Below are 15037 nucleotides of genomic sequence, written 5' to 3' on the forward strand. Positions count from 1 at the left end.
CCAGTGTGATGGTACCAGGAGGTAAGGCCTTTAGGGGGGTTAAGACGGTGGAGCCCTGATGAATGGAATTAGTACCCTTATAAGAAAGACCCCAGGGAGACTGACCTAGGAAAGCAGTTGTATGGTTCATGTCAGAAAGTGTTTTGCCTGGGTTCTCTTCTAGGAGTTTTATGGTGTCTTGTCTGTTTTTCAGTATTTAAGCCATTTTGAGGTTATTTTTTGTACATGATGTAAGCATGTGTTCTAGTATCATTGATTTACAGGCGGCTGTTTCAGTTTTCCAGCACCACTTGCTGAAGAGGCTGTTATTTCCCCACTTTATATTCTTGCCACCTTTGTCGAGGATTAATTGACCATAGGTGTCTGGGTTTATTTCTGGGTTCTCTATTCTCTTCCGTTCATCTGTCTATTTTTGTACCAATACCACACTGTCTTGATCTCTGTAGCTTTGTAATACTGTCTGAAGTCTGGGAGAGTTATGCATTCTGCTTGGTTTTGTATTTTTTCTTTTTCCCTCAGGATTGCTTTGGCAGTTCTGGGTCTTTTGTGGTTCTGTATAAATTTTTGAGTTGTTTGTTTTGGTTCTTTGAAAAATGTCATGGGTAATTTGATAGGGATTGCATCGAACCTGTAGATTGCTTTGCATAGTATGGTCATTTTAATGATACTAATCCTTCCATTTGAGGCCCATGGGGTATCTTTCCATTTCTTTGAATCCTCTTTAATTTCCTTGATTAATGTTATATATTTCTCCGCATATAAGTCTTTTACCTCCTTGGTCAGGTTTATTCCTAGGTATTTAATTTTTGGGGATGCACAGTTCCCGTCATGGCTCAGCGGAAATGAGCCTGACTAGCATCCATGAGGACAGAGTTCGATCCCTGGCCTTGCTCTGTGGGCTAAGGACTTGACGTTGTTGTGAGCTGTGGCATAGGTCATGCGGTTCAGATCCTGTATTGCCGTGACTGTGCTGTAGGCCAGTGGCTACAGCTCCGCTTCAAGCCCTAGCCTGGGTACCTCCATGTGTCCTGGGTGCAGCCCTAAACATATTTTTAAAAAAATAATAAAATAAAAAAATAATTTTGAGGGATGGGATTTTAAAAGGTATTTTTATATTCCTTTTTTATATTCCTTTTCTAATATTTCATTGTTAGTATAAAGAAATGCAACTGATTTTTTTTTTTTTTTGTCTTTTTGCCATTTCTTGGGCCGCTCCTGCGGCATATGGAGGTTCCCAGGCTAGGGGTCGAATCAGAGCTGTAGCTGCTAGCCTACGCCAGAGCCACAGCAACGCAGGATCCGAGCCGTGTCTGCAACCTACACCACAGCTCACGGCAACGCCGGAACTTTGACCCACTGAGCAAGGGCAGGGACCGAACCCGCAACCTCATGGTTCCTAGTCGGATTCGTTAACCACTGCGCCACGACGGGAACTCCAGCAACTGATTTTTGAATGTTAATCGTGTATTCTGCTACTGTGGTGAATTTGTTGATCAGTCTGAATAGTTTTTGTGTGGAGTCTTTAGGGTTTTCTATACATTGTATCATGTCTTTTGCATATAGTAAAAATTTTACCTCTTATTTTCCAATTTGGATACCTTTTATTTCTTTTGTTTGTCTGATTGCTGTGGCTAGGACTTCCAATACTATATTGAATAAAAGTGGTGTGAGAGTGGGCATCCTTGTTTTCTTCCAGATTTTAGTGAGAAGGCTTTCAGCTTTTCTCCCTTGAATATTATATTGACTGGGGGTTTGCCATAAATGGTTTTTACTACATTGGGATGTTCTCTCTCTACCTATTCTGGTAGTTTTCATCATGAATGGATGTTGCATTTTGTCAAGTGTTTTCTTAGATCAGTCTCCGAAGGCAAGAGAAATAGCAAAAAAAGGAGTTCCCATCCTGGCTCAGTGGAAACGAATCTGACTAGTACTGATGAGGAGGCAGGTTCAATGCCTGGCCTCCCTCAGCAGGTTAAGGATCTGACATTGCCATGAGCCGTGGTGTAGGTCGCAGACATGGCTCAAATGCCGTATTGCTATGACTGCGGTGTATGCCAGCGGTACAGCTCAGTTCAACCCCTAGCCTGGGAAGCGCCATATGCTGGTGGTGCAGCCCTAAAAAGACAACAAGAAAAAAAAAAAAAAGAAATAAACCAAAGGGACCTAATCAGACTGACAAGCTTTTGAGCAGCTAAGGAAACAATTTTTAAAAAAAAAAAAAAAAAGTTTTTTAAAGCAAAGACAGCCTATGGTATGGGAGAAAATAGTTGCAAATGATGATCTCCAAAATACATAAACAACTCATACAACTCAACAGCAAATAAGCAAACAACCCAACTGAAAAATGGGCAGAAGACCTAAATAGACATTTCTCCAAAGAAGACATACGGATGGCCAACAGGCATATGAAAAAATGCTCAACATCACTGATTACTAGAGAAATGAAAATCAAAACTACAGTGAGGTACCACCTCATACCAGTCAGAATGGCTATCATTAATAAGTCTACAAATAACAAATCCTGGGGAGAGGGTGCAGAGAAAAGGGAACCCTCCTACTGTTGGTGGCCATGTAAATTAGTACAACCACTATGGAAAACAGCATGGAGGGTCCCCAGAAAACTAAATATAGAACTACCATATGACCCAGCGATCCCACTCTTGGGCATATATCTGGACAAAGCTTTCACTGAAAAACATATGTGCACCCCTATATTCATTGCAGCACCTCACAATAGCTAAGATATGGGAACAACCTAAATGTCCATTGAGAGATAATGGATTAAGAAGATGTGGTACATATACACAGTTGAATACTATTCAGCCATAAAAAAGAACAAATGCCAGGAGTTCCCATTGTGGCACAGTGCAAATGAATCCAAGTAGCATCCATGAGGATGTGGGTTCGATCCCTGGCCTTGCTAAGTGGGTCAGCGATCCAGCGTTGCCATGAGCTGTGGTGTAGGTCACAGACATGGCTTGGCTCTGACGTTCCTGTGGCTGTGGCATAGACTGGCAGTTGTAGCTCCAATTCAGCCCCTAGCCTGGGAACTTCCACATGCCCCTGGTGTGCCCCTAAAACAGCAAAAATAATAATAATAATAATAATAAAAATAATTGTGAGCAACTTGGCTGGACCTGGTGATTTTCTTCCTAAGTGAGGTAAGTCAGAAAGGAAAGACAAATACCGTATATCACTTACATGTGGGATCTGAAGTATGACACAGATGAGCCTATCTATGGAACAGAAACAGACTTAACAGAGAAAACAGACTTGCGATTAGCGAGGGGGAGGGCATGGGATGGACTGGGAGTTGGGGGTTAGTAGATTCAAACTATTACATTTAGAATGGATTAGCAATGAGGAGCTGCTGTAGAGCCCAGCGAACTGTATCTAATCCCTTGTGATAGAAGATAATATGAGAAAAAGAATGTATGACTGGGTCACTTTGATCTATAGCAGAAATTGGCAGAACACTGTAAATAAACTATAATAAAAGACAATGAGGTGGGAAAAGAATCTGAGAGAATGGATATGTGTGTATGTATGACTGGGTCACTTTGATGTACAGCAGAAATTATTACAGCCTTCTAAATGAACTACACTTCAATAAAACTTAGAAAAGCACCCGGAGAACTCCCTGGCCCCTTGTCTATGTGGGGACACAGCAATAAGACACCACCTGCAAACAGTACAGGGCCTCATCAGACACCAAGTCTGCCAACACTGAGAATGTGGTGGCATCTTCTGGCCTATAGGACTGTGGGGAGTAAATTTCTGTCATGTGTAAGCTATTTGGTTACAACCGCTTGAAGGGACTGAGACACGGGGAGACTCAGAGATGGAAAGAGTTCTGAGCACCATCCAGCCCTTGGTTGGGGCAGTTCCCAGGGCATCAGCCATGCTCTGCCCTTGCTGTCACTTGACTGGTCACCTCCTCCTTGAAGTCTGTGAGCTCGCCCAGCGCCCAAACACAGTCTCCTGGGCTAAGCCTGGTTCAGGCTGGGCATCTGTCCTTTGCTGTCCATGCAACAGGAAAAGAAAAAGGTGATTGAAAAGGCTGGGGTGCAGTCAGTATTCGTGGTCTCCCCATTTGAGACACTAGGGAGCACTTTCAGGGCTGCTCTGAGCTCAGGGCAGCCTGATGGCATCGACAGCAGGGACCTCCCTCAGCCCTTGACTTGGAAAGACTTAAGGGAATCGATAAATTTTGGGGTTTCATTTTGGACTTCTTAATCTCTAAATTAAAAAAAAATTTTTTTTTTGGCTGTATTCATGGATCCAAAAGTACCCTGGTCAAGAATCAACCCTGCATCACAGCACTGACCTGAGCCATAGAAGTGACAGCACTGGATCTTTACCCTCCTGGCTGAGCCACCAGAGGACTTTTCTAATCTGAGCCAAATGTCTCACCCTGAAGCCTTGAGGGGCTGTAATGCCAAAGAGTGAAAGATGAGAGGGTTTACTTTCCATAAAACCTGATTATCGGATTTTCATGGGACTCACACTCTGAACTTGAGGCAGCTTCTGTGGGCTCCTGACCTTGCAGCAGCTGAGCAGCTGCAGGAAGGGGAGGGAGGCCCAAAGGGGAGCAGGAGAGAAACAGGAGGCAGGGGGATAATGCAGGGCCTCATCCTTTCCAACTGCTCCCCGCAAGATTTCCAGAGCTGCCCTCTGCCTCCAGAGGGCTCAGCCTGAGTCCTCAGTCCGGTGCCCCGCCCCCATCCAATGCCGCCCAGCCCTCCCTCTCACTGCCCACTGCTCCCTCATCAGCTTGTGACCTCTCAGTGGCTCCCCTTTGGTCTCAGGATAAAGGGAAAAACCCTTGATTGTTCCTGCACCACTAGCTGCTGCCTCCCTCTCCAGCCTTGCCCTCACCTCCTCTCTGCTCCAGACACAGGGATTTGGTTTAACTCCTTGAGGGGCTGTGCTCCTTCCTGCCTCAGGGCCTTTGCATGCCCTGTTTCCTGTCTGGAGTACCCTTCCCCTCTCTTTCATGTCCACAGTTCTCACTATTTCTTCAGATCTGGTCCCTCTTTACAACTTCTTACCAATAGGTTTCACAGCACTTATCCCAATTGACCTGTGTGTGTGAGCATTGGATTGAAGGCTGACGTCCCCACCAGTCAGTCAGCTCTGTGCGTGGAGCGAGGGAACACGTGTTTTGCTCACCACTGGTCCCCAGCCCCTGACATCCCTGACTTCCTACAGCTCAGGCACACACACCAACGCCACTTGACTGACTCTTTTTCTTTGACTCATGTTTTCTTTTGTTTGCTTTCTGTATTGGGGTTTTGTTGTTGTTGTTGTTACGTCCATGCCCGTGATGCAGAGGTTCCCCAGTCAGGGATCGAACCTATACCACCCAAGCCACAGCAGCTACAGTGCTGAATCCTCAACCCCCTGAGGCAGGAGGAAACTCCAATTTTGTTTGTTCGTTTGTTTGTCTTCTTAGGGCCGCACCTGCGGAATATGGAGGTCCCCAGGCTAGGGGTCGCATCGGAGCTGCCGATCCACATCTGTGACCTACACCACAGCTCATGGCAATGCTGGATCCTTAACCCATAGAGCAAGGCCAGGACTGGAACCTGCATCCTCATGGATACTGGTCAGCTTTGTTTCTGCTGAGCCATGATGGGAACTCCCCAACTCATGTGTTTTCTTAGGGGTTTCTCATGTTCATGGAGCAACTTTTTTGGTTTTCTAATTGGTAAGTACTCAAAATACATAAAAACACCTGAAGAACAACTTAGTGGACGCCCATGAACATACCCAAGGAAATAAAATGGGACGTAGGTAGGTCCAGGGGCCTTGTCCTCCGAGGAGGGCTGACAGCACGTGTGGCCTCTCTAGATGCACACATGTACTTCCAGGGCACTGAAAAATCCATTCCCACCAAGCACCCAGGGCAGAGCTGGCATCTCCGTGTCCAGGCAGGAGGCCCTCACCCCTCCTCTCCAGGAGCAGGGTCTCCCTCCTGCCTGAGGCCTCGGCAGGCCCCGCCTCCATCCCCTTCAAGGTTAAGGTCAAGACTCAGGGACTCTGAACTGAGAGGACCCTGGAAGGGGACATCCAGATCCCCAGTGGGCCCCAGGGTGCCCGCACCCATCCTGACCGCGGGCTCCATGAGATGTGGGGAAGGTGCCTGGGGAAGAAAGGGGCAAACCCCTAAACAGAGGAGCTGGGAGCACTCAGAGCAAGCTGGACCTGCTTTCATTCCTGCTGAGGTCGTCTGGAGGGAGGACTCTGCTAGGGACTGCATCTTGGAAGTCCCTCCAATCATGTCCCCTCTGGGGGGCCTGACAGCAAGCTGGGAGTTGGGGGTTGAACAGGACTAGGAGTGATTCATAACCTCGAGAGACTCATGGTAATGGGATGACTTAGAGAAGAAAATAAAGATCCATGCCTCAGTGAGACAGGAGCTGCCATACAGGTGGACCTGCCCGGTGCGAGGGCGCCTCTGAGTCACAGCTGGGCACTCCGGAGGCCTTCCTGGAGGAGGTGGTGGCTTGTCCTGCCACGAAGGATGGCATGTGGGGGCGTGATGTGTGACATGCTCAGCCTGCTGGCAGGGGGCTGCCTGTGGGTCGCCCTGCCTGGGGGGAAGGTGGGAGTGGGTGGTGCTGGGAGGGGGGCCAGAGTGACCTCACAAATCCTGTGTGCTAAGCCAAGGAGTAGGATCCTTTGCAAGCAGGGGTCAGCCACTGGAGGACTCAAGGCTGGGGAGAGGCCTGTGAAGCCACATGATGGGGGACAGGAGGAGGAAGAACAGTGAGGAGGGGGTCACGGGATCAAGGTGAGAAGCCATGAGGGTCTGGACGAGGGTGGTGGCCCCGGGGAAGAGGGGAGGGAAGATGGGGAGGAGCTCAGCCCCCAGGGGACAGAGTGGTGGGTGGTTCCCAGGGTTTGCCTTTGGCTGACAGGGAGCTGGCTGAGCTATGCAGTGACACTAGCAATCCCAGGGGAGAAGCAGACCTTGGTGGCATGACCTTTGGATGCTGGGGCAGAAGATGAGTCATTCACAGAAGGGATCAGAAACCCCCCCCCCCACCCTGAATCTACAAGCCTGAAAGTCAGGAGAGGCAGCTAGAAGGCCAGAGAAGGGTCAAGACTCGGGTGTGGGTACCAAAGCCTCTCACCACACACCCCCTTTACTGAGGTGACCCGGGGCACAGCTTTAGAGGACACAGGTCAACTGAGGAGGCTTCCCTGAGGCTCCAGGCTTGAAGTCTTGGATGTTCATTTGAGCACCAATCTCATAAAGTCCAGGAGGGAATTGCCCTGGACACCACCTGCCTCGGTGAGGCAGCTCAATAGTCACTCAACTTGATTCCAGCAAGTTTTTTTTAAAATCCAAAGTGATACAGTTTAAAAAATCAAATAATCTTGAATCAAAAATATCATTGCTTACCCTGCTTTCCCGCTCCTCTGAAGCAACTACTTTTAGCCACTGTTAGATAATTTTTTGGTATTTACCTGGATAGCTCTAAATAACAAGGGTGTGTTGACACTTGGCTGGTGTTGGCTGCATTAGGCATTATCCATTCCCTTTCCACAGTGGCAGCCAAAGATGGAGCTCTCTTTACCCACCACCGTCTCCACCACATACAGGGGCCCACTTCCCATCCCCCCCCCATCGTTATGTCCCATTTGATTATATCAACTTTCACTTTTTACATTTCTTTTGGCTGCACCCAGGGCATTTGGAAGTTCTGGGGCCAAGGATCAAACCTGCCCCACAGCTACAACCCGAGCCAGTGACAATGCTGGCTTCTTAACCCTCTGTGTCACCAGGAAACTCCACGTTGTACGTTATTATTATTACTATGTGCAGGCTCTCACGAGAGACTCACTTAATGTAACCATGATTTTTTCTGTTTTCCTCCATGGCTTTCTATAATCCACTGGAGTTAAAAACTGCCTCCCCCTCGCCATATATTTAGTTATATTTGTGGTACTTATCACTTGTCCTGCCTCTAATTCTCTTCCAATTCTGGAAACCATCTCTGTATTTGAAAATACAATCCTTTCAATGTCATCTTCATTTTTATTTTTTTCGTTTTTGGCCACAGTGTCATCTTTTTGATAACTCTTTCCTGGAGTCTTCGATAAGTTTTATCTGAACAGGCCATTTCCATGCCTGGCTCATAGCTGCCCCCTAGGGTGTTTCATCACCATGATCTTGGTGAATTCCAATGCGTAACTTCCTACTAGAGCCCGGGCTTGCTCACTCTTACCTTTCGTTCTCTCCTGATGTTCTTCATTGTTTGATAGGGCACAACCTTTAGCCGCTTCCTGAGACAGATGGTATGCCAGTACCTTTTTCAAAGCTTTGGATGTGAATAGACTTCTCTTGTAGCACAGCAGGTTAAGGATCCAGGGTTGTCACTGCCGCAGCTCCGGTCACTGCTATGGTGCAGGTTTGATCCCTGCCTGGGAACTTCCATGCGCCTTGGATGCAGCCAAAATTAAAAAAAAAAAAAAATCAAAAGCTTTGCATGTGTGAAAAAATTGAATTCATTTCCAATACTCTTTTGGGGGGGGGCAGTGTGTGTATAGGATATTAGGCAGGAAATGATTCTCCTTCAGAAGGCTTTGTTCTCCTGACCTCTAGGTTCCAGGCTTGATGTCACTGTGAGGACATTTTGTGCCTGTTTTCTTTTTCTTTCTTTCTTTCTTTTTTTTTTTTTTTTTGGTTTTTAGGGCCACACCTGGCGCATATGGAGGTTCATAGGCTAGGGGTCGAATCGGACCTGTAGCCACCTGCCTACACCACAGCAACGCCAGATCCGAGCCACATCTGTGACCAGAACCACATCTCATGGCAACAGCAGATCCTTAACCCACTGAGTGAGGTCAGGGATCTAACACATCCTCATGGATCACACTCGGGTTCAGTAACCACTGAGCCAAGAAGGGAACTCCTCTCTGCCTGTTTTCTTGAAAATGTTTTCTGAAACCTGTTCTTATCTCTCTGCAAACTCATTGGATCTCCTCTTTGTCCCAGTTTTCTCTAATTCCATGCCGCTATGGATTTCAGGTCAAGTCTACGGATGAGCATTGAGAGCACGTGTGGTGGGGCTCTCCTCACTCAGGGTCCCAGGCTGCAGAGATCCTTGACTGAGAGCTTAGCGCTGGAACATGCGGGAAGTGCAAGAGGTAAGGGGGACAGGGTGTTGGTGAGTGTGCACCACCATACATGTAAATTACACACACATGTAAATTACACGTATATAATTTATACGGCCACGTTTTTACAAATTTCAAGCATCAGTATTTTTCAAAGGGAACTCTGCCAGGTTGTCAACCTGCTTCTCTAGCGATTTGGCCTATCTTGTGCTCCTGCATTCAGCCTACCCTGTGCTCTCACATCTACAGCTCAGGAGAACTGTTGGTACACTGTTGAGAAGGGTGTGATATTTGGACTTCAAGTTCAGCTCCTACTGCCAGGAGTAGTTGTTGCCTCTAGGGGGCAGACTTTGCTCTCTTTCTAGTGAGCCAGGAAGGCTTTAGATCAAGGCCAGAGGGTCCCTCCAGCATCCTGGGGAGTCAATTGAAATAGAACCAGGAACCAGGGCCCCTTTTCAGGAAGAAACCCCTAAAATGTAGTTCTTCTAGCTAACAGTGTACCTATTGATACATACAGATAGACATACTGAGAAATAGATGAAACATATAGTAGCTTAGCTGTAATTGCATCTTTGGTAAATGAATTCAAAGTATTTCTTTCAATGTAAAACCTGCATGGCATGTGTATACCTGTCCTCCTCCTGGTGGGACTCATCCAAGAGACAGCACTGCCCAGGTGGCTGCCACATTATCCATTATTAAAAACAAGTGACACCTTATTATCTTAACTCTCACAAAAACCCTATGAAGCAGGTAGTTTGGTTGTTTGTTTTAGAAATCAGTGACTTTTTTTTTTTTAAATTAAAAATGTCTATAGGAGTTCCCGTCGTGGCGCAGTGGTTAACGAATCCGACTAGGAACCATGAGGTTGCGGGTTCGGTCCCTGCCCTTGCTCAGTGGGCTAATGATCCGGCGTTGCCGTGAGCTGTGGTGTAGGTTGCAGACGCGGCTCGGATCCCGCGTTGCTGTGGCTCTGGCGTAGGCCAGTGGCTACAGCTCCGATTCAACCCCTAGCCTGGGAACCTCCATATGCCGCGGGAGCGGCCCAAGAAATAGCAACAACAACAACAACAACAAAAGACAAAAAGACAAAAAGACAAAAAAAAAAAAAAAGTCTGTAATTTTTAGTGATTACTTTCTATGTCGAGTTATTACAAAATACTGTCTATATTCCTCATGTTGTCCAATACATCCTTGAGCCTATCTTATACCCAAGAGTTTGTACTCTCACTGCCCAACTCCCATATTGCTCTCTCCTCTCTCCCCACTGGGAATCACTAGTTTGTTTTATAAGTGTGTGTCTACTTCTCTGTTGTATTCACTGGTTTGTTGTCATTGTAGGTTCCACATTTAAGTGATACCACACAGTACATGTCTTTGTCTTATTTCACTTAGCGTAATGCCCTCCAGGTCCATCAGTGTTGCCACAAAGGGCACACTTTTGTTCTTTTTGTGGCCGAGTGGTATTCCATTTATCTCCTGATGGACACTTAGCTTGCTTCCCTACCTTGGTAATTGTAACTATGATGCTCCGAACATTGGGGTGCATGTGTCCTTTCAAAATAGTGTTTTGGGGTGTTTTGGGTATAGACTCAGGAGTGGAATTGCTGGGTCATATAACAGCTCTATTTTTAGTTTTTTGAGAAACCTCTGTACTGCTTTCCACAGTGGCTGCACCAGTGGACATTCCCACCAAGAGTGTACAAGGGTTCCCTTTTCTCCACATCCTTGCCAAATTGATTTGTGTTCTTTTGGGACAGCCATTCTGACAGGTGTGAGGTGATATCTCATTGTGATTTTGATTTGTAGTGCCCTTATGATTAGCCACATTGAACATCTTTTCAGGTGACTGTTGGCCGTGTGTGTTCCTTCTTTGGAAAAACGCCTATTCATTTTTTTGTGCCCATGTTTTAATTGAGTTGTTTGGGTTTTTGGATGTCGAGTTGTAGGAGCTGTTCACATATGTTAGAATATTAATTCCCTTATCAGTCATATCATTTGCAAATATCTTCTCCCCTTTGGTAGGTTGCCTGTTCTTTTTTGTCACTGGTTTCCTTTGCTACACAATAGCTTTTGAGTTTAATTAGAGCCCATTTGTTTATTTTTGCTCTTATGTCCTTTAGTTTAGCAGACAGACCCAGAAAAGTACTTTTGCAATTTATGCCAAAGAGTCTTCTGTCGATGTTTTCCTCTGGGAGTTTTAGGGTATATGGTCTTAACATTTAGGTCGTTAATCCAATGCAAGCTTAGTTTTGTATATGGTGTTGAGACTGTTCTTCTTGCGTTCTTTTATGTATAGCTGTCTGGTTGTCCAAGCAACACATTTTTTCCAGTGTGTATTCTTGCCTCCTTTGTCATAGACTAATTGACCATAACTGTGTGGATTTATTTATTTATTAGAATGGGCTCTCTAATCTGTTCCGTGGATCTATGTGTCTGTCTTTGTGCCAGTGCTGTGCTGTTTTTTTGTTTTTTTTTTTGTCTTTTTTGTTGTTGTTGTTGTTGTTATTGTTGTTGTTGTTGTTGCTATTTCTTGGGCCGCTCCCGCGGCATATGGAGGTTCCCAGGCTAGGGGTTGAATCGGAGCTGTAGCCACTGGCCTACACCAGAGCCACAGCAACGCAGGATCCGAGCCGAGTCTGCAACCTACACCACAGCTCATGGCAACGCCAGATCGTTAACCCACTGAGCAAGGGCAGGGACCAAACCCGCAACCTCATGGTTCCTAGTCGGATTTGTTAACCACTGCGCCACGACGGGAACTCCTGCTGTGCTGTTTTAATCATGGTAGCTTGGTGGTATAGTCTGAAACCAGGGAGCTTTGTTCCTCCAGCTCTGTTTTTCTTTCTCAAGATTGTTTTGGCTCTTCAGGGTCTTTTGCGTTTCCATATCAACTTTAAAATTATTTTTTCTGGCTCTATAAAATATGCCACTGGTAATTTGATAGGGAATGCGTTGAATCTGTAGATTGCTTTGGGTAGAATGGTCATTTAAACAGTACTGCTTCTTCCAATCCAAGAACATGCTGTATCTTTCCATATGCTTGTTTGCCTTCACTTTTTTCATCAGTGACTTAGAGTTTTGGGAGAACAAGGGTTTTGGGAGAACAAGAGTTTGGGAAGAACAAGTTGTTTTTTGAGGCAGGTAGATTTAATCCTCATTGTAGAGATCAGAAACTGAAGACCACAGAGGCAATGTAACTTGCCCAAGATTCCAGAGCTCATGAGGGCAGAACAGCGTTTCAAATCCTGAGTAGACTGAATCCAGAGCTCAGAGTAGATCAACTCCCTCCACACAAAAGATGACCCCAAAGGTCACTTGAATCTCAGGTTGGACCCTTTGGGAACTGTCACCAGTGGGAAGTAGAGCCCCAGAGGAGCCCATGGGAAAAACGTGGACGGGAACTCAGGAAACCTGTCTCCCTGCTGCTTGTTCTGATGCCAGTCAGCTGTGGGACTGTGATAATACTCTGGGCCTCAGTTTTCATATCTGCAGGGTCTGGGGAGAGGACCAGACAACCAGGAAAAGAGACAATGCGAGGTCTCAGAAGGCTTTCCAAGAGAATGGAGGTTCTGTGCTTCCTCAGGAAAAATGGGGAACACTTGGAATTTTGAGAATAGGTGATGTGAGATTAATGTGGAAGGTCTTAGACGGGTATGAGTTCTCTCTTTATACCCGCCATTATAATCCAAGACTCAGCGACTGCTATAAAAAAAAAGGGTGCCTCCAAGCAATGTTCCCTCTCCGAAGAGCCAGAGGTTCCAATCACCCAAGGGTGCCTACACTTTGTTGCAAGTTGAGATCACCCGGGCAGCTTTAAACATGCAGATGCTGGGGGCCACGCTCAGAGATCCTGACCTGGGGTGTGACTCAGGCTTTGGGAATGGGAAGAGCCCCCCCCTTGTGATTTTAAGGTGCATCCCAATCTGAGAACCACAGCTCCAGAGGTTAAATTCTTCATTCCTGGTGTGAAGATTAAAGGAAGAAAACAGCAATAAAACAGCAGAGGCTCTAGAACTTTCATGTGCTAATGAATGAATCACCTAGAAATGTTTTAAAATGCAGCCTCTAATTCTAAAGGTTCAGGATGGGCCTGGGCTCCTGCCTTTGTAACAAGACTTCAGGGGGTACTCCCATTGCTGACCCTGGACTGTGCTTGAGAAGTTGGACTCCAGTTTGAATGAATAAAGGCTTGCATGAGACTTCACCTTCATTAGGTAAAATAATGTGAGAAAAAGAATGATGTATGTATGTGTGACTGGGTCACGTTGCTGTACAGTAGAAAATTGACAGAACACTGTAAACCAACTATAAGGGAAAAAATAAAAATCTTAAATAAATAAAACTACCACCTACCCCCCAAAAAAGAAGTAATTTGACTTCTATGTGCCTTAGGTTTCTGATCTAAAAATTCAGACAAGCAGTTAGCACTTAATCACAGAATTCTTGGGATGCTTAAATGAGGTGGTACAGTAAACATGCTTAGTACAAGCCAAATGTTTGCTTTTTAAGTGTAAGAATACCCAACCCTCATGAAAGGCTTACTATCTGCCAGGAATTGTCCAACTGCTTTCAAGTCTTAATTTATTCAGTCCTCAAAACAACACTGTGAGGGAGGTACTATTATTTCATGGCCCCTATTTGACAGATTTCGCAAGAAACAAGCACAGAGAGGTATCCGATTTTACAGAACACACCCATGAGCAGCTAAACCGGTGTTTGAACTCAGGGAGGATTTTGGGCTCTTATGCTTCCCAGCCTCCTGAACTGGAGAGGCTCTGACTTGCTTGTTTACCTTCTGGAAGGGGCTGTGGACCAGCAGGTGGCAGCCTAGGGCTATGTGTGTTCCAACACCACTGAAAGCCCTTGAGCAGAAGTTCCCAGTGTGGCTCAGAGGGTTGCAAACCCAACTAGTATCCATGGGGGATGCAGGTTCCATCCATCCCTGATCTCGTTCAGTGGGTAAAGGATCCAGCATTGCCGTGAGATGTGGTGTAGGTCACAGACACAGCTTGAATCTGGCATTGCTGTGGCTGTGGTGTAGGCCGGCAGCTGCAGCTCGGATTCGACCTGTATCCTGGGAACTTCCTGGTGTCGCCCTAAAAAGAAGCAAAAAAAAACCAAAAAACAAAAACAAAAACAAAAAACAATTCTTGAGCTGTGTTGGGCATTTCTCCCCATAACTGCTGCTTAGGGTCTCTCACCTCTCCTCTCCCTTCCAGCTTCAGGTCTTGGACTAGGAGCTCACCCAGGGATCCATCAGAAGTCCATCAGGGAGAAGGGCCCTGCTGAACAGGTTCAAATCTGCGTTCCTCAATGTAAGACCTCTGTCCTCAGGGAAGGCAACGAGAAAAGGGAGTTTTCTGCAACTCTGCTTTACCCCAGGAGCGCAACTAGCCCAGGACACCTACAATTTTTCTTAATAGGGAAAGTCCAGCAAGGGTTGGGGCGCCCAGCCAAGAGGGAAAACGTTGGGAATCCCTCCAGGACTTCCCAGGGTGCTTTGAGGCGCAGCAGGGCAGCTATGCGCGTGCGCAGGGGAGTCCTCCCGCGCCTAGCAGTCAATTCCGAGGGTTCCCTGGGAAGGGTGAAGGGGATACCCTGTGGAGTCCCTGGGGAGGGAGCCAATGAATTTGAGGTGCAGGGCATGGGTGGGGGTTCAAGGAGCATTTTGTCATTAACTGGAATTTGAGGGAGCAATACACCCGCAAGTCTAGGCAAAACTACTGCTCCCGCCTCAGCAGAGGCTGGAGAAGGCTGCGGGGAGGCCGTGGGGCTGGGGGAAGCTGCAAGGGACCAGCGGGGATGGGTGAGGCCCCGGCCCGGTTGGGGTATAGATAAGTCTGGCCAAGTGGCTGCACAAGGAGATAACAGTTTCCAGAAAAGAGAGGCTGACTGTGGCCAGATC

Source organism: Sus scrofa, chromosome 7 (genome assembly GCF_054392235.1).
Source record: "Sus scrofa isolate SSC_HxYL_T2T_F1_AM1 chromosome 7, Sscrofa_HxYL_maternal_Yorkshire_Landrace_v2.0, whole genome shotgun sequence".
NCBI lineage: Eukaryota > Metazoa > Chordata > Mammalia > Artiodactyla > Suidae > Sus > Sus scrofa.